This window comes from Schistocerca piceifrons, chromosome 2 (assembly GCF_021461385.2).
Source record: "Schistocerca piceifrons isolate TAMUIC-IGC-003096 chromosome 2, iqSchPice1.1, whole genome shotgun sequence".
In the NCBI taxonomy this organism is placed as follows: domain Eukaryota; kingdom Metazoa; phylum Arthropoda; class Insecta; order Orthoptera; family Acrididae; genus Schistocerca; species Schistocerca piceifrons.
The window spans coordinates 883,115,990-883,136,579 of NC_060139.1; positions in this window are offsets into that span (position 1 = coordinate 883,115,990).

Consider the following 20,590-nt stretch of genomic DNA (forward strand, 5'->3'; position numbering starts at 1 on the left):
GCCATCTGTAGGACATTTTTTTAAATTTTGTATTTTTTTTTTCTAATAAAACCCCATGTCATTCCAAGCATGTGTGTCAATTTGTACCTCTCTATCTGCATTATTCCGTGATTTATTCAGTTTTCAAATTTATACTGACTTTTTGATCACCCGGAAGTTCTAGGGGACTGCTGACCTCAGAAACTAAGTCCCATAGTGCTCAGAGCCATTTGAACCATTTTACCTTGTTTGAATTATTATGCATTTCAAAAGATTTTGCACATTATTTCTTGTTATTTCTAGGACGGTTATCTTGCAATATTTATGAGCGGGACGCCACCGTACTGAAATTTTAATAGTTGGTTTCCTTGGAAACAATCTTTAATTGCTCGTTTCTCCACGCGGGGTAGCCGCGCGGTCTGAGGCGTCTTGCGTGGTTCGAGCGGCTCTCCCCGTCGAAGTTTCTAGTCCTCCATCGGGCATGAGTGTGTGTGTGTGTTGTCCTTAGCGTAAGTTAGTTTGAGTTGGATTAAGTAGTGTGTAAACTTAGGGACCGATGACCTCAGAAGTTTGGTCCCATAAGACCTTACCACATATACCCAAAGTAATTGCCCATTTAAGTATTGCGGTGGACTTAAATCTCTATCAAACTTGTTTGCTGTTTGTTGCTTGTTATATGTTGACAGTCTTGTCTCGGCAGCGGTTGAAGCGTTGCTGTTCCGTTGGTCCGGGGCAGGGACGTGTTTTCCTTCAGCTTCGTCGCGTTTTCCGTCATCGTACGAAGCCTAGTTTCTGGCAGGTCCCATGCGGATCTCTCGTTCCAGCCTCAAGTTGAGTAGTTTGTTACCACTCTTTTCGTATCGTGCCGCGGCGAGGATGTCGTCGGAATAGGACTTGGCTTTAGTGATTTTGGGGAAGTAATTCACTCAGTGTTTCTATTATTGTAAACTCCTTGTGGATGTGTGATGGGAGCGTTTGGCAAACTGAGCACTGGGTTTCATGATTTCTTTAAAAAAACAAGACCAGAGGTTGAAAATACAGATTCAGTTGTAAAGTTCTTCTATTATCATACGACCGGTTTCGGGCTCTTAAACGCCAATCTTTAGGTATCGTAACTTGGTGTTGTGAACCCCGAGCGCCGCGGTTGATGTGTACAGGCGCTGTGTGTTACCTAAAGCGTTTAAGAGCCCGAAACCGGTCGTGTGACAATAAAAGAACTTTGCATTTGAAGGGTATTTTCAACCCTCGGTGTAATGCTAAGTTGCGGATGTTCCTCCAGCTGGATTGTTTGTAAAAAGTAAGGGATTAATTGTCATTACCATTTTAATAGTGTTTTAGGGGCTCGGTAGCTTATATAGGTATATGTGTTACTTATGTGTGACAGACTTGTGACCAATCAGTGAAATATTACTGTTTGTTTCTGCTTTTATACATGGGTAGCGTTCGGCTGGCTTGGCGGTATGTTTACATGGAAGCAGAATAATACGGTCTTATGGCACCAAAGTACCGTCATTTGCCTTACGCCCCCTAGTATTGTTAGTGAAAGGAAAATTTGACGTGACTGTTTACCTGGCTAATAGACTTTAAATACCAACATTATACGTATTTGCGTCTAATTTCTTGCCTTGGAGTAGACCTGGAGCTTACTGTGGCAGTGGAGATGTATGCATTTTCATGTCTCTTAACGTTAGCTGAACGTGTATTCAAGTCCTGTTGTGGGATTAGCCCGCAGCTGAAATGCTAGTCACGCGGACGGAGCGCAGCCGCAGGTTTATTTAACCAATTCAATGTTTGAATTCGGGCCACCATTTTGTTGCATAGCTGAAAAGTTCTTGGAGAACCATTTGTAGTTTTATGCATGGTGATATTAGTTTAGAAACCTAACCTATTTCTATGAATTTGGCAAGAATCTTGACAATTGTTGGTTAGCTTGTGTTATAATTGTTGTTAAATAAAAATATTTGTTTGGGAATTATAAATGAAGCACCAAGTCGGTATCTTCAGAGGAGTGTATTCAGTTATTTTGAATCGTCGCTGCATTCCAGTGTCCTCATTTTTGTTTGTTAGTGGCTGATGTAAGGAAGCGTCGTTCGTTTAATTCGATTTATTGTTGTGCGATTTTTCGGCTGTGATATCACTGCTGTTTGCCGATTCTTTGAATAGATGGTGGTTCTCCGGGAAATGGGAATTTAGAAGGGTCTTATGTGTCACTGAAATGGCGTTTCAGAAGGTTAATTGAACTGCCACGGCTTCTACTTTCAAATCGGTACTCCACACAGTACCTTAGTTCTCCTTGGGGGGTAACACGCTAAACAGGCCCCAGAGATCGATACACCAGAGGCGTTTGCCGCTGGCAGCTGCGTTTCCCTTGCCGAGCCTTTTAGTCTCTGGGTTGTTATGAGTACTAGGCTATTCTGCGCCGCCTCCGCATGCGGCTATGCGACGCAACTTCGCCTAGAAGCTGGACACCATCAAGCGGGCGCCCACATGCGGTTAGCGTGCATCGACTGCGCTCCAGTCAAAGGAGAGTTGGCGCATGCGTAGGAGCTTGGTCAGTAGCCGCAAGTGTCGCCCACAGGTGCTATTTGCTGGTCCATTCATGAATTTCTGAGAACAATCCATTCCGGTAGACAGAATATTCGCCGCACGAGATTCAAACGAAAGAACGTGGCCATACCTTATATGGATTACAGGCCGCGGGAAGCCGATGGATTTCTTTGCAAGGATGTCAGTCACGTAATTAATAACGGATAGCGCTTCGGTTTGCAGCTATTAAAATTCTGATTGACTTTTGATCGCCTGTTTTGTCGCCGGTGGTTAGCGATGACATGGCAATCCTTGTAACGGTTACCACCATATTCATGAGAAATATAAGGCTCAAATGGCTCTAAGCACTATGGGACTTAGCATCTGAGGTCATCAGTCCCCTAGACTTAGAACTACTTAAACCTAAGGACATCACACACATCCATGCCCGAGGCAGGATTTGAACCTGCGACTGTAGCAGAAATATAAGGGCGCATGGTAATTTGTTCATGAGGCTATAGTTCGCACAGTAGGTCTAAAGCCTCTTTATATGCGCAACACTTTGTTAATCGCATTATTTAAGTAATACGATTGTTTATCTCGTACTGTAATTTTTACCTGAACTCGGTCAATTTTGGATTTGTGCATCCAGTAGAGTAGCGTCATCTACTGGAAGTAACATAAATGTGTCTTTTGATGCACCTGTAGTTCGTATGTAGAACGGCAGATGGCCATTGATACCTCTGTTCGATTCCATCATTATGGCAAATTTCATTTCCTAAATCTGCGTGAATGGAATCATATTTTTATCAAGTTTATCTCTTCTTACAATTTTGACGATCGTAGTTTTTGACGTATATATTTAATTTTTTTTGTTAACATCTGACAAACGATGTTTCAGACATTTTCACTTGTTGTACTTATGTAAATCGGTATTATCAATTACCTTCACTGTATAATTTTTTGCAATGTGATATATTCCTTACTGCTTGTATTTTACATTACTTTTGTATTTTACATAGAGGGCGCTTATTGCAACGTGTCGCCACCTCATGTTGTCTTGTTGTAGTGTTGACCTACGATGTGTTACTTTATAATAGAAATCTGCCAATGACAGTACTTCTATTTATGGCACATATCGGTTAGGGAAAAATTGGTATGTTATGATTTTGAATTTTTATTTCAGACATCTGTATTTGTTGTAATTGACGTAACCATGTTGTATTGTTAATTTTTTCGTTTGTTAAAGCAGTTGTTGTTTATTCTCTATCTCTTGTATTTGTTTTAGCACCGATGTTGACTGATATCAGTCGAAATCGATTTGCAACAAGATAAATAAATTATGTTTCCGCTACTGGTTGCTACATTCTTTATAATTAAAATTCCAGTTCTTCAGTTTCTGATGCAGTTGTGGTAGCGTTTGTTTCTGTTCTTCGCTAAGCGTGATGAATAGTCGTCTCCTGGTTTTGGATGTAATAGTAATGTGCGAATGGATTCATAATTTCCTGTGGGAGAGGTGACAGCGTCCGAAAAGACGGGAAGTAATTTACTGAATCCGAATTTACATGTGTGGTTCCGTCAAGGAGTGTTACAGGCGCTCTGCAGGTTTTAATTTAAATAAACTATCTAAGCAGTCCTCTTAGATTGTTTGCAGGTGACGTAGTTTACAGCCTAGTTCATCAAAACGAATAAGAAATAATTTAAAAATGTATATGCATGGTGCGGAAACTGACGACGTTGGACGGTAAAAAGCGTGAGGTACTCCACATGAATACTAAAAAGGTACCTTTAAATTTCGGTTACACGATAAATTTAAATGCCGTCGATTCAGCTAAATATCTAGTGATTACAGTTACTAACAATTTCAGTTCGAACCATCGGTTACAAAACGCTGCTACCAAGGCAAAACCAAGATTACATTTCACTGGTAGAACATTTGGAAGATGCAAGAAACCTGCCAAAGAGGGTGCCCACACTACGAATATCGGTCCTCCTCTGGAGTATCTGCTGTGAGTTATGACATCTTTACCAGAGGAGACAGACGGCAGGTATCAGACTCATGTAAAGGCAACTCGTGTTGTATCAACATGAAACAGGAGATGGTATTACGGATATGGTAAGCGAGTTTGGGTGGGTGTCATTAAAACAAAGATATTTTTAGTTGCAGCGAGATCGTTTCACATGCCACTTACCAACTTTCTTCTCTGAACAACAAATATTTTTTTTATTTCATACACATATGAAAAAATAATGGTAGTGGTAAAGAGAAATAGGAAATCAAAGATTGCGCGGACGGATTTAGGTGTACATTTTTCCCACGTGCTATTTGAGGACGGAACGGTCGTCTAAACGTGGTTCCTCACACACTGCCAAACATTTAAATGTGATCAAGTTCGTTGAAATTGTCAGCCAGGAGATAGGTGATCTATTGTAATTTTTTTATGTTAGGGACTGAAAGCTCTTTAAGTCAAGATCGCACATGTATCCTTTATTTGGATGAATTACTAGTTTCGGCTAACAATGTAGATTATAAAACGTTGTTGATTAGTGTGATTCACGCATGGTTAAAAATATCATTTCTAACAATATCATGTATGGATACTGTTATTTTAAGAAACATTTTAACAATGTGTGACTCTCTAATGGCATCAACACTAACCGAGAACATTTTACGATTTGAAGATTGCAAGATTTTAACCGAAAATGTCCAATCTTGACTGCACGCGTTTCCAGTCCCAAATATAAATAAAAAGTTTATCTGTGAATCGCGCAGTAATGATGTAAAGTCAAATTCTTCCAGTTGTGGTATCCCTCAATTTCTTCTGGTCGCAGGCAGCGCCTGGATAGCACTGTCTCCAAAAGTCAAGGCTTCGGGATCGAGTCTCTGTACGCCATACATTTCAAAACTGCAAAGAATTTTAGGCACCGACTTTCCAGAATATCGCATACATTTTCAATGGAGCGCAGTTCAGCATATTTACCTGCTATTTATCAAATAATGAAGGTGTGTTTTATTTACAGGAAAATTATCATGCTGTTACAGAAAAGGGTCGAATGTCAAAAGTTTGTATTGTGCAGAAAGTACATTATCGAAAATGTTTTCACCAACATCTCCACTCTTTTCGACGTTCTTCATGGGTCAGAGTCCAAAACAGAAAAACAACACTCGACCCTCATGTCATTTCCATCGAATGTCCCTGTCTCCTCAGTACATTAAAATACCGTTCTTGATACATTCGACAAATCTACACATGCCTGTGTGACTACTTCACCATGTAATTATAAAGTCTTCTACTGAAGCTTACCAAGCGAACGGCCTAGCGTATTGACCGAGAGACAGGCATAAGCGAAGTCGTACATTCATGCTTGTGATCCGTGGTTTTCTGGGTAACAGCAACGGCTGAAAATCGCTTCATAACACCTTTCGTAATTCAGCTGTTACTAAAATTGTCTACAGTAACCGACAAGAATACTTCATTGTAAGTTCGTACATAACACTTTAGGGTCTCCAAGTCCTCCCAGTAAGTTTGTGAGGCTTTTCAATGCTATGAATCCGTTTACTGAGGCTTTTCAATTCGATGATTCCGTTTAGTACGTCCTTGATGATTCCACTTGATGTAATGTCACTGAAAATGGATCTGCACACACCGCATTCTAAGTACACATTAATTACTAAGTCACAAACACAATAAATTATGTTTTAGTGGCACTCATACGATGCGTTTTGTTCAGCCAGCTATCTTCAAATTGATGTTACTTTGTAAAAATTATGCTAAGAATTACGATTAAAGTGAAACGGGAAGTACTGAAGCTTACAACGAAACTCACCGTCAGTCTATTGACACGAAACATCTGTTCTACTTGTGCAGACATAAGCTTACGAAGCTACAAAGTCACCAAGCGACGTGAGCTGGTCCTACATACATAGACTATCTGGTGGTCATTTGTGGGTTGAGTAGTATAAATACAAAACGCGTGAACAGAGATGTCATAAATACATTGTTGTTATTGTTGCTGATGTTGATTTCAATCTTAGGACTAGGTTCATGCAATTTTCCACGCTAGTCTATCCTGTAAAAGCTTCTGGATAATTACTGTGGTCGACTTTCACTTAAACATTATTACTTAAACCTTAGTCTCGCAACAGATTACCAGACTAATTGCTCCTCGATACCTCAAGTTATATCCTATCAACCTATCTGTAGCGCCATGTCTCAAAAAGCCTCTGTTTTCTGAGCTAGATATCACATTTCTCCTCTGTTCAAGACTACACGCCAGAAAAATGCGTTCGGAAAAGAAATTCCTAATAGATTTATATTAGATGTTAAAACGTATTTCTTTTTTAGAAACTATTTCGTAGTCACTGTCAATCTGCATTTTGCATCCCCTTACCTATATCACTATCAGTTATTTTGTTACCTAAGTGGTAAAACTCCTCTACGACTTTCAGTGATTTTCTCATGCGTTACCCTCAACATCACCTGATAATTCTACGACATTCCTTCACCACTGTTTGTTGTTGAAGTTCATCTCATAACATTTTCCAAAACACTACCTATTTCCCTCTACTCATCTTCTAAGTCCTTTGCATTGCTGACAGAACTGAAATGCCAGTGGCAAATCTTAGAATTTCTATTTCTTCTTCCTAAACTTTGATCCTTTTTTAAAATTTCTTCGTTTCCTTTCCTACTTGGTCAATGTATAGACTGAATAAAACAGGGGATAGGTTGCAATCTTGTCTCACTCTCTTCTCAGATATTGTCTCTCTCTGATGCTCTTTGATAGTTATAATTCCAGTCTGGTCTTCGCGCAAGTTGCAAATAAATTTTCACTGTTGTTTATCCCCGCTACCTACAGAATTTCAAAGAGTGTATTCAGGTCAACAAATCAGCATGATATGTAACACATACATTGAGTAAAGAACGAAATATAAGTAGGTGGAAGAGGAGGTTAGTGTTTAACGTCCCGTCGACTCCAAGGTCATTAGAGACGGAGCCCAGGCTCGGATTAGACAAGGATGGACAAGGAAAGCGGCCGTGCCTTTTCGAAGAATTAGGGAAATCACAGAAAACCTAAAAAGTCAAACAAGGCTCCTTAGATATGTGAGTGTACAAAAATTAAGTCGTGATACGGGCAGCAGCGGACAATAAATTAGCATCATACAACTTATACATCAAAACATCATACGCGGAATAAATAATGCCAAACTGTCATGGGCTACAGCTGATAAACTGAAATCTAAATCTGATCAGAATATAACGAATCTTTGAAGGAAGCTTCAGATATAAAATATACTAAAATATCAGCGACTAAAATCGTTAACTGCTTTTAAATATGACAGATAAAAGCTGAGTGAAAGCGAAGAAGATTTTTTTAAGAAACACTTCATTAGATGCAAACATAAGCTTAGTTGTACATAGAAAAGTCATAAAGTAAAAGCGACACACGAGTTAATGTTGCATCTGTTACTTCTAACGTTTCACGGGAAGTCCAGACAAAGAGACCTGGTTTTAACTCTTTCTTCTTATTTCATGTAGACTCTGGTATTGACTCTTAGTGCTTGCGGTTATCATTTCTCGACATCGCGAAAGCGCCTGCAGGTGGCTTACTGGAGATTTTCGTTAACATCTGTGTTTTTATCGGCAGTCCTCTACGTTTTTCAGCTGAGGCAATTTTCGTACAACTGAAGTTGAATTCGCATTTCAAATGCAGGAAATTCATTAGAAGACGGTACAATATTATTGTGTATCACTAACGGGACAAATGTCTTCGAATGCAATAACAATGAATCTGCTGGCATCCAGAACGTACTGTGCAAAAAGTGGATGTTACAAAGGTGTTCGCAGATTTATTGTGGCGATCAATATATGCTTAGATTCATAGTGATAAGTGAGTAATCAGTGGCCAGTTGGCAATCAAAATGGAAGCTGTCAGGTGGATGCAAATTACAAAGGCGCCCATACTCTCTTAGGAATAGAATACGTCATTCGCTATAACTCGTCGTAAAACCATTATTCCTGGCGATCATTAAAGTCTTTTTATCTTTCTTCTTCTCACGGGGTGCCCATCATCAGGCTGTGGAAATGAACATTTAATTTCATGTGCCCCATCTGAAGATGAGCCTGAAAACATTCGAAAACTGCTTTATGAAAAACGAAAATTTCAAGAGTGAATAGATACCATTTTCTGTACTTACTTTCAACACACTCACGGATTCTATATCGTCCTTAATGGGCATGTTTAAAGAAAAGCCGAATTTCTACGTATTTTCATAGAGCTACCGAAAATAAAATATAATTCTTGTATCGTTGAGGGTGTTCAACGGGTATCTCTAGCATCAGGTCCTGTGGCAGTTACTAATTAGCTACATGATTATTACTAATGATTACGGTGTTGAACGCTGAAAGTGGAGATGCGCACGTGATACCCACGTGCTGATCGGTGTCGGTAAATCTCCACCCCCCCCCCCCGCCTGCCCCCCCCCCCCCCATCTGGATCCAGTGAACAGTTACGTAGATGGCGGATTTGTCGATTATGACTTCTAGACATACATACTTTAGCTGCGTCCTTTGTTGTTCTGACAGTGCTGTGGTTTTAGGGCTCACTGTTACAAATCGTGACAAGCTACGTTAATTCAGACAAAACCGAAGCACATTTTCAAAAAACCTCTCTTTTGTCTTTTATCTCCTAGTATTTTGTGCTAATATCTACTACAACAAATTATCCTCAAAAATCTATTGCTCCTTTCAGAACAGAGTGGCCGCGAGGGACTAGCCGAGCGGTCTCAGGCGCTGCAGTCGTGGACTGTGCGGCTGATCCCGGCGGAGGTTCGAGTCCTCCCTCGGGCATGGGTGTGTGTGTTTGTCCTTAGGATAATTTAGGTTAAGTAGTGTGTAAGCTTAGGGACTGATGACCTTAGCAGTTAAGTCCCATAAGATTTCACACACACATTTGAACAGAACAGAGTGATATACTTTTGGGCGCCTCAATAGTTGTCACTGACATAGTCTTTGTTTTAGTAATATTTTCGGAGATACTTTTCTGGTCTGTTCTTTTGATACTTAATTTCAAACTTTGTGTACTTACAAGGGAACCTCCCCATCGCACCCCCCTCAGATTTTGTTATAAGTTGGCACAGTGGATAGGCCTTGAAAAACTAAACACAGATCAATCGAGAAAATAGGAAGAAGTTGTGTGGAATTATAAAAAAAATAAGCAAAATATACAAACTGAGTAGTCTATGCGCAAGATATGCAACATATAGGTTATTCTGAGCTCAGGAAGGCCATGGTCACGTGGTTATCGTGAGCAGCTGCGAAACGAGAGGTCTTTGGTTCAAGTCTTCCCTCGAGGGAAGAGTTTAATTTTTTATTTTCAGACAATTATTATCTGTCCGTCCGATGCGAGGTAACTGCGACGTAGTATGAGGACCTAAACAAACATCGAAACACACGACGTCAGTCGGCTACAGCGCACGGAAGAGAGGGTATTCCTGCTAACGAGGCTCCCTGGCTGGCAGTTGACTGTTCGCTACTTTGGACGAGAGTGCATTAAATACGTGAGATGTTCCCATTGGAGAGGCACGTCCTTTCGTCTACTAATCGCACGGTTTTGCGGTGCTGTCGCAAAACACAGACTCTAAACTTATTACAGTGAATAGAGACGTCAATGAACGAACGGACAGATATTAGCTTTGCGAAAATAAAGAAAGTAAACTATTTACTCGAGGGAAGACTTGAACCAAGGACCTCTCGTTCCGCAGCTGCTCACGCCAACCACGGGACCACGGCACTCCTGAGTTCACGTTCTCCTTGATGTTGCTTGTCTTGCACATGCACTACTCAGTTTGTACATTTTGCATATTTTTTTCATAGTTCCACACATCTTCTTCCTGTTTTCTCGATTTATCTGTGTTTAGTTTTTCAAGGCCTATCCACTGTGCCAACTTATATCTAAATCTGAGGGGGGTGCGATGGGGAGGTTCCCTTGTTAGTTATTTATGCTCCTTCGAAGCAATAATATAGAATGACTCGTGTTACTTTTGCTGGTTATCGCGGTTCATGGTTATCTCGCCTTCAATGCTGTGCTTCATAAGTATACTTTTACGTATTTATCCCTCATTCTAGTATCATTTTTAGTATTTCAGTAGATGTTTTTAGTTGAAGAAAGCAATCGTCCCTTGCAGCAAACTGCTTGTAATATCTGTGTTGCTTTGGTCATCCTGCTTCAAGTGCATATTTACAGCAGAGTGCACTCATTCCTTTTATTCCATTTATTACATATTTCATATTCAGCAACCTGCTATCACCATTATTACTCCGCTCCAATACTACTGTACGAAGTAGGTGTTCATCTAGCTTAACAGGTGTTCCAAGTGTCGACTTACTTTTAGTCGGACGGGTTACATCGACTGAGACTCTTGGCGCTGGTATCTGCTCCGTTCAGACTTTCAATGTTAAGAATGTTAAGGAATGAAGCGTTGTTCTGGACAGCCACGGACGTCATGGACGCTCTTCAGTGAGCTAGGTATTTTAACTGCTCCGTCACAATACACATGAAACTTCCTGGCAGATTAAAACTGTGTGCCCGACCGAGACTCGAACTTGGGACCTTTGCCTTTCGCGGGCAAGTGCTCTACCATCTGAGCTACCGAAGCACGACTCACGGCCGGTACTCACAGCTTTACTTCTGCCAGTACCTCGTCTCCTACCTTCCAAACTTTACAGAAGCTCTCCTGCGAACCTTGCAGAACTAGCACTCCTGAAAGAAAGGATATGCGGAGACATGGCTTAGCCACAGCCTGGGGGATGTTTCCAGAATGAGATTTTCACTCTGCAGCGGAGTGTGCGCTGATATGAAACTTCCTGGCAGATTAAAACTGTGTGCCCGACCGAGACTCGAACTCGGGACCTTTGCCTTTCGCGGGCAAGTGCTCTACCATCTGAGCTACCGAAGCACGACTCACGGCCGGTACTCACAGCTTTACTTCTGCCAGTACCTCGTCTCCTACCTTCCAAACTTTACAGAAGCTCTCCTGCGAACCTTGCAGAACTAGCACTCCTGAAAGAAAGGATATGCGGAGACATGGCTTAGCCACAGCCTGGGGGATGTTTCCAGAATGAGATTTTCACTCTGCAGCGGAGTGTGCGCTGATATGAAACTTCCTGGCAGATTAAAACTGTGTGCCCGACCGAGACTCGAACTCGGGACCTTTGCCTTTCGCGGGCAAGTGCTCTACCATCTGAGCTACCGAAGCACGACTCACGGCCGGTACTCACAGCTTTACTTCTGCCAGTACCTCGTCTCCTACCTTCCAAACTTTACAGAAGCTCTCCTGCGAACCTTGCAGAACTAGCACTCCTGAAAGAAAGGTTCGCAGGAGAGCTTCTGTAAAGTTTGGAAGGTAGGAGACGAGGTACTGGCAGAAGTAAAGCTGTGAGTACCGGCCGTGAGTCGTGCTTCGGTAGCTCAGATGGTAGAGCACTTGCCCGCGAAAGGCAAAGGTCCCGAGTTCGAGTCTCGGTCGGGCACACAGTTTTAATCTGCCAGGAAGTTTCATATCAGCGCACACTCCGCTGCAGAGTGAAAATCTCATTCTGGAAACAATACACATGTTTGGAAATGAAATTCGTCTTAAATAATCCATCACAATTTGAGAAGAACAGTGAGGTGAATAACTACAACACTAGAGTGGAAATTGTCTTTTATTACTGGTTATTAAAGCTATCTGTGACTCAGAATGGAGTTCAATATGTAGCAACAAAAATCTTTGCTTATTTTCCCAATAAAATAAACTAAGGAAAACTTTTGAACCTAAAACGTCACCTATTCAATGGAATCTGGTGTACTTATACTGTAAACTGACTCGTTCCATATCATTTCGATAAAAGAAACGTTCAAATGATCTATGGAACATATAGTTAATTAACCAATTAACTGTCTAACTGTAACTATACCAGCATAAAGACTTCGACCTCAAATCGTTTAAAAGGGTTATGGTTAGACCAATCTCCACCTGCCGGCAAGACAAAGATATCAAGTCTCAGGTACAGCAAACCACCTCTGGCGTTCTCTGCAGCGAACTGGCTGCCTTCATGCCCGGTTTTGAAAGAAACTGTGGGTGCGCTGTTCTGGGTACAGCGTGGCGTAGCTCACTGTTTGGCGTGCTGCAGGTTGACAGTTCAAACCTGACCACCTGCAATTATTTATTTTTAGTTTTCATCATTTCTGGAACCTTCTAGAAATTTCCTATGGTTTTAATTTTTTCTGTTATATATTATTCGATATGTGTATTGTAAGATGGCAAGAACTATGCCCCTTACATGAAGTCATTAAAGATCACCTAACTCACGATGAGCGAACAGTAGGGTTGAACAAAAATTACTGACAAGGCACAATGTATCTTCCAGAGGGTATAGTATGGACGTATTGGAATAATTAATGTCGGATGATGGTTTTAAAGTAATTCACAAGACATGAAAACTTTGTGGAAACACGTCGATTTACTGGAGGCTAGTTTATCCCAGGGAAGTATTCGAGTTGACCACCGTGGCCGACGAGGGAGCGGCGAAGGGAAGCGACAATAGGCTGCTTAGGGCGGCTCAAGCTCCGAGAAAGCGGTAACGGGGTGCGGCCTCCGGCTACCTTAAGATGAGTGACAGTGAGTGGGTGGTTGACCCCATGCTGGTGTACCGGGAAGCAGAACTTGTATGCCTGTTGATAAATGTCCGTCATCCCATTTTCAGTGAAACATGCGAGAAAGCCGCGCAGTGCTACGGTGGAGCGGTCAACAGAGGCCAAAATACGCGTGTTCGTGACTATAGCAACTTCACGGAGAATTCACGGTCTGCAGAGTCTGAAGTAAATCAGGTGAAGAGCGACAGAATGAAATACGCCGGCCTCCGGTGGGAACGTAGGACCAAGGAATTTGAAGTAGTCTCCTGGGAATCAGAATTCCGGAAAAATTGGTGTTTTGTGCAGATGCTAACCTTGATGGGTGGCCTGGGAGGAGCTAAATAGCAGAAGTTGAGAGGAAGGGAAATTTTGTGTGAATTTGTTCACTTCCCAGAGCAGGCACTGGTCGGCGCTGGGAAGCGACACATAACTAACGCGGCTGGCGCTGCAATTGGGGTAAGTGATTTTGCTGGAGGGGAAACCGAGGCGAAGAGCGGACTGGGAGAAGTCTCCGTAGCTGTCTTCCGTTCCCAGCTTGCCTAGAGTGCGGACGTGGCGTTCTTCACTCAGCTTGCCTGAGAAAGAGTGAGCATCTGTGCAGTTTAGGACTTGGCAAATGGAACAATTGAGCTTCGAAATAGAAAGTTTTTGTTCAGTTACGTGCTGAGCAAGATAGCTAGGAGTCAACAGACGAGCGCAGCCTTGCAGCACCACGAGGTCGGCTGATGTCCACACAACGACGCTGCTCTGCCACGCTGTATGCGCCCGCTCCGGCCACTTACTAATTTATTGGATCATGTCGGCAAAGTTTCCAGGAGAGTTTTATGGGCCGTGTATTATAGAATTCTTCTCGCACTTTGCATTACGCCTGGGTCAGTCGATAGCAATTACTTCTGAGTTATCGCGCTTAACTCCATGCAAACGCAATTTATTACCACTGCCGGATAGGAGAGTCTTGTAATGTGATGATTGAAGGTAGGGAGCTAAAATAAATTTGTGCTAATCGACTGCATCTGTTTTCAATCAAGTAGTTGAAATCCCAAGTCACTTTCTTAATTAATTTTATGTTCAACATTTGCATCTGGTGTTCAATAGCTGAATATAACATCAATGTGCGCCCCTTTTTAATTAAAAGTGATCAATTCTGAATAAATTAATGTCAACACTGCCACCGTAGTTCAATCAGGAGTCACAGGGCCATATTACTTTTTTGCGTTATCCGATATTGCGGCAGTTTTGCATTCTCTGTTGATCTGTTAGTCAATTAGTTGGGGTGAACACACGCCAAAACCAACAAAGTGACGGGTGGGGTGTTACAGTATAGACGGTTGCACCCTGTCCATGTGTTAAATTCTGTTCTGGCCGTACGTTCAGTTCGTAACAAGCATAATTTCAGTGGAAAGTGTTGTACTTCATTGACGACCACACCTTCGGATTTGGACTAGATTGTCATTAGGACGTGACTGTGTTGGCAGGAGATGTCGCGCAACTCAAAGCATCTATGTCGCCTTGGTTCCAATTAGGGAGCGTAAAAGCTGACGCCTTCACTGACAGAAACCGAAACAAGTATTACATCCTTGCTGAGGCCTGTAATTCAGCGAAACAATGGATTCCAAAACACCAATAAGTTAACTGCAAATCATGGATACGCCACTTTTTTTCGGACCCAAGATGGCTTGAAAGGATTCGACTGAGTTTCCAACTACAACAGCTGGGATGACATGTCTTTCGTAAATGTCCACTCTTTCTGCGACGGCACGGCTGAGCACTAGTGTGGCAGCTGTGATATCGTCCAAAGATCGTGTCACTTTGAATGTCTGGAGCTCTATCTTCTTATCTCGTGTATTCTATCGAAAATCTCGTGCTTTTACTCTTGTTAACTTTACTATTACAGAGATCGCCTAAACTTTTTTTTAAATTGGTCCAGTGTGTGGTGTCACCGCCAGACCCCACACTTGCTAGGTGGTAGCCTTTAAATCGGCCGCGGTCCGTTAGTATACGTCGGACCCGCGTGTCGCCACTATCAGAGATTGCAGTCCGAGCGCCGCCACACGGCAGGTCTAGAGAGACTTCCTAGCACTCACCCGAGTGGTACAGCCGACTTTGCTAGCGATGGTTCACTGACAAATTACGGTCTCGTTCGCCGAAACGATAGTTAGCATAGCCTTCAGCTACGTCATTTGCTACGACCTAGCAAGGCGCCATGTTCAGTTGCTATTGATATTGTAAAGAATGTACAGACAAGAGCTACGTTCAACATTAATGGATTAAAGTTAAGTATTCCACCAAGTACCACCTTTTTTCTGAAGTCTAAATACCTTGTCCTGTTCCAGACGTCACGCCAGTCTGCGTGAGCTTAAACGTGTGCCTTTCGGCTTCCTACAAACCCCGTGGGTTGGCTCCTGCCAATCCACAACACTGTGCGCAACAAATAACTTACTTGGTCTTTCTACTGCCACTGCTTCGTCTGCTGCACTCCATTATTTAACAAAAACATAAAAGAACCTATTACTCATGCTGAGTGCAGTGCATTTTCTGTATGGCGGCTCCTGCTGTTGCTGTTGCTGCGGCTGCTGCTGCTTACTACAACTACATGTAATTCAAGAGAAAGGATTTGGTAAAATCTAAACTCGATAAATGATAACCCAAACAAGTAATTCCTTTTTTCAAAAACTATATTCTGAAAGCGATTCTTTCTCATTCAATTAACAAAACGCTAGAAGCGCTTTGAACAATCGCTTCGTTTGTAAATTTGCCTCCAGTGGCATTACAGCAATATTACAAATTAATCAAACTCTTGAGACAGACTGAACTACTTCTCAATTAAATACATTGTGAAACAATGCCCTGACAATTACAAAAGAAATCAATGATGAAAATCGATACTTAATCTATTTGCCTAACAATGGTTTCCCTTAAGAATTCAACTCATATCATTATCAAAGTTACCGTCTGCTGCTACGCACATACACACACCCTTTTCTTTAAATTAATAAGCTCGCTGCAAATTATAAAAAATATCAACTAAATACCAAATCCTGTGTCGCTGCTGGCGGACACGGCAGTACGGCAGCTCGGCGTCGACCCCTCGCCCAACACACGTGCGCACCACAGCAGGCGGGCTCCTACACTGGTTTCCAAACTGCCACTAATTAGTCCGTGCGCTGCGAAGCGCGACAATATCTTACATTCCAGAGCTTGTGCATGCCCGCTGTAGCCAACCTTTAAATCCTAAGAGAGTATTGCCAACTCTCAACTTCACCAAAGTAGACAATCGACATCGATATCACATACATTAGCAATATCTCACTGCAATCCCTAATGACGAACGGGAGAGGTTAAAGAAAACACGCCCTATCCCTCAGCACAGGAGTGCCCTCGCACGGAGGTTAATAAACAGCCGAGCATGGAAGTGCTCTGCCCCAGTTCGCAACCTTAGGTAAAGCATTCAACTTCATCGAGTAGGACTAAAGAGTTATTAAAGTCTCAGATGGAAATGTACTTTCCTAAATGTTGAACGTTATTCTTCCAGAGAACAGTTTGTTAATTAGTGCATCAAGTGATGCCTTAATAGTCAATGACAGATGCAAATTAGCAAATGTTCTTGTTGTAAAGGATTTTATCACGTAAATCCTTTTATATTCTTGTAATAAATGAATGTAATATTTCATATGTTGTAGTTCAGAAGAGCCACTTCGTATAGTAACAAAAGAACCGACAGTTATGGCCAGACGAATTCTGTTTTGTCTGGTTATAACAATAACAACGAAGAGAAACTCGGTAGCTGCCACAAATTCCAGGCCGAACTGAAGAAAATATTTGCTAACAATCACAGGTACATCAGCTTAGAGGAAGAACAATTGAACAACGGCGCCCAACGTCAGGTTTTCACCACATAGCACATTAACCTGTAAATGTGCATAAAATGTAAATAAGCGCCATTTGATACGAAAGTTTCGACCAAAGGTCACTTTTACAATTATTATTAACTTATCAGATTATTTTCAGCTTGTATGTTGTAAATAAAAGAAAGTACACTTTTAGCATCCTCCTTTCATAGAAGAGCCAAAGGAGTAGCTACGATGAAAGTAAAATGCCCCTGTGAAATAATGAATAGATGTACGAGATCAAGAGAATACGGCTTAATCACTCAGGAATTACGTGCTGGCGAGCTGTGAGTAACCTGGTGTTTCGTCATTGCCCTGAGGCGCAGATCCGGCAGGGAGTTATGGTTAGCGACAGAGTTTACGGCACAGCCGTGCCTCTCGCTTGAGATTTATGCGAACCCAGAGGTGACAGCCGCACAAATGGCGTCTCCAGCAGCACTTAATCTCACAGTTCCCACAGGACTTTACTGGCTCATAAAAGCGCCTTTACTGAAGGTTATGTGATAAAAGTAAGTGAACTCCATCGCGCGCATTGAACGCTCGGCTCCTAACTTGCACCACAACCAAGTCTCGGGAGGGGGGGGGGGGGGGTGCTGTTTGCTTCAATAACTCAGACCGACATCTACCTTCAGTTCGGCTAGCGAGACTTCCATACACACGAAGTGTTCCAAGGAAGCGTAACAGGATCCATAACGTTGTTAAAATACACAAAAGACAAAATCGTTCGCTGACGACTGCATAGAGGAACGTATCGTCGTTGAACGTTCGTAAAGGAATAGTGTAATGGCAGCTCTCGTTAAATATGAATGAATGTAAGCGTAATGCCTGTAACACGGAGAGAGAGCCCGACGGTATACGCTGATAATATTACTTATACATCGATAACAACTTGAGCACATAGGAGTTTCTTGGGTCAATACCAAGAATCGGCATAAAATGTATCATAAAGTGACTGCTGCAGAAAGCGAGTACAATACAGATTTGTTGCAGGAGTTCCGGGGAAACGCAAAGCATCTGTAAACGAAGTAGCGTACAAACCGCGAGTACAGGTCTAGAGTACTGTTGGAGTGTTGAGAGTCCTTATTAGGTCCCCAAGACAACAGCAATCGAGAGACTTGGGAGATCTGCTGGTATGGCAACAGGACGGTAGAGCCCTGACCGAAGAGTTACAGAAATACTCGGAGAATATAGATAGGAATCCCTGGAAGAAAGACAATTTACCTCTCTCGAAACCCTGTTGGGCAACTTTTAGAGACGCAGACAACTGTGCGACAATTATGGGTGTGTATATCACGTAGGGATCACGAAAATATGAGAGTTTGAGATGTATAGAAGCGTAATGGCAACCTTTTCCCCTCGCCCAGTACGTGAATGGTATAGGAAATCAAAACTATAATGTTAGTTTTATGCACCCTACTTCCTTATACTGCAAACTTATTTGCCTAGTATACATGTAGGTAGGTGTAGATCTACAGGGTAAGTCACTAACTATTGCCACCAGGAATAACTCCGAAAGTATGATAGTAGCTGTAAAGTTCGTGAGGCAAATGTTACATGGGACAACGGGGACCATCATGTGACGCTGGTTTTTTGTTGCTAGGTGGAGTCGTTTCAGAGATATGAAGGTCAAGTTTGTTTTTTAAATGGGATGCTATAGTTTGGTACTTATTTTCTGATAGCGGCTATCAAGACGAATCCAATGATATGTAACAGTAAGGTCTTTGAAGGACAGTGAAGGTCACAAAGGTGGCATGAGCATCCATTTACAGAAGGTGTTCCAAGTGCATGTGATGTGATGTATATGTAGTTGACGATGCTGGTGCTGATTCCGCATTTAACAGTTGACTATGCCACTATGGTGTTCGAAGTGATGACCATTGGTATCAATGCGGTGCTGCAATCTTCTCATCACGGATTGAGTGGTTTTTCTTATCACATCGGCACTTGTGGAAGCACATGCTCTGACAATTCTCTCTCGCATATCTTCAGGTGTAATTGGAACGTCTTGATAAACAATGTCTTTTGCGAATCCCCACAAGAAAAAATCCAGAGACGTCAAGTCTGGCGAACGAGCCGGCCACAACACATCTCCTCAGCGTCCAATCCAACGATTTGGGAATTGTCTGTGCAACTCATTTCTAGCCACCAGCGGAAAATGTGCCGGACACCCATCGTGTTGATACCACATTCTGTTCCTTGTTTCTAAAGGTATTTCTTCCAATAACAGACATAATGTTTCTTGCAGGAATGTGGTGTATTTCCGACCATTAAAATTTCCTTCGATGAGATAGGGGCCTATAATTCTGTCCTTCAGAATCCCACACCATACATTCACCGACCACGGGTTTTGGTGCGCAACTTGCCGCAGCCAACAATGATTTTCAGTTGCCCAATAATGCATGTTATGCAAATTAACATTCCCATGGATCGCGAATGTAGCCTCGTCAGTAAATAAAGTGAAATTAATAAATGTGTCATCCCTCTGAATCTGAATTTGTGCTCATCGGCAGAATTCAATGCGACACATGCAATCTGTACCAGTTAATTCTTGGTGGAGGCTGACATGGTAAGCCGGCCGGTGTGGCCGAGCGGTTTTAGGCGCTTCAGTCTGGAACCGCACGATCGCTACGGTCGCAGGTTCGAATCCTGCCTCGGGCATGGGTGTGTGTGATGTCCTTAGGTTAGTTAGGTTTAAGTAGTTCTAGTGGACTGATGACCTCAGATGTTAAGTTCCACAGTGGTCAGAGCCTTTGAGCTGATATGGTAAGGCTGATATTTATGGCGATGCAGAACACGAACAACACTACTGTGGCCCATCCCAGATTCCCTTGCGATTTGACGCGAACTAACAAAAGGATCTCGAACGCTAGTGGCAAGAGTACCAATTTCCGTTTCCTCGTTAGTAACTTTCCTTTGCCGGATATGTTTACAATGCGTTAAAGTTCCAGTTGTTCTCGATTTATCATACACATATTTAAATGTACGACATGTAGGGTGAGTACGTTGAGGATATCTTTCAGCGTGTAAGTCTTTAGCTACCACTGAATTTCGTTGGCATTTTCCATAAATGAGGAGCATATCGACTCGTCCTTCGAGGGACTACATCATTCAAATTCCCTTCATTCGACGATAACAGTCTTAGTGTTCCCATTAGTGCAGTACGGCGAAACCATCGAATGGTGTTTTTGTGTCAATGGCACGATAGATGGATACGTCGTATTCGGCGAATATTTACTATTTGCACGATATACGAGAGAGAATTGTCAGAGCATGTGCTTCCGTAAGAGCCGAGGTGATAAGGAATACTACTCAGTCCATGGTAAGAAGATTGCAGCACTGCACTGATACCGATGGTCATCCCTTCGAACACCTTCTGTAAATGGACGTTCATGCCACCTTTTTGACCTTTGTTGACTTTCAAAGACCTTACTGTTACATATCAATGGATTCGTCTCGATAGCCGCTATCAGAAAATAAGTACCAAACTACAGCATCGCATTTAAAAAACAAAGTTGACCTTCATA